The sequence below is a fragment of the Myotis davidii genome, unplaced genomic scaffold, assembly GCF_000327345.1.
Source record: "Myotis davidii unplaced genomic scaffold, ASM32734v1 scaffold821, whole genome shotgun sequence".
Lineage (NCBI taxonomy): Eukaryota > Metazoa > Chordata > Mammalia > Chiroptera > Vespertilionidae > Myotis > Myotis davidii.
In genome coordinates, this window is record NW_006295269.1 from 2,652,429 (window position 1) to 2,652,630 (window position 202).

Below are 202 nucleotides of genomic sequence, written 5' to 3' on the forward strand. Positions count from 1 at the left end.
CTTAGGAGATCATTCCTAATGCCGGGACAGCGGTCAGTCATCGGGCCACATGCCCACATGTCAGCTGGATCTCATGCGGATTAAAGATGCCATACAGTCCTCTCATCTAGAGGCGGGGTCCCCCCTTCCCCTCACTTCTTACATCTCGGTGGGCTCCGTGACTGCCCGACCAACCCAGTATGTGGAAGGGACCAGGCCCAGG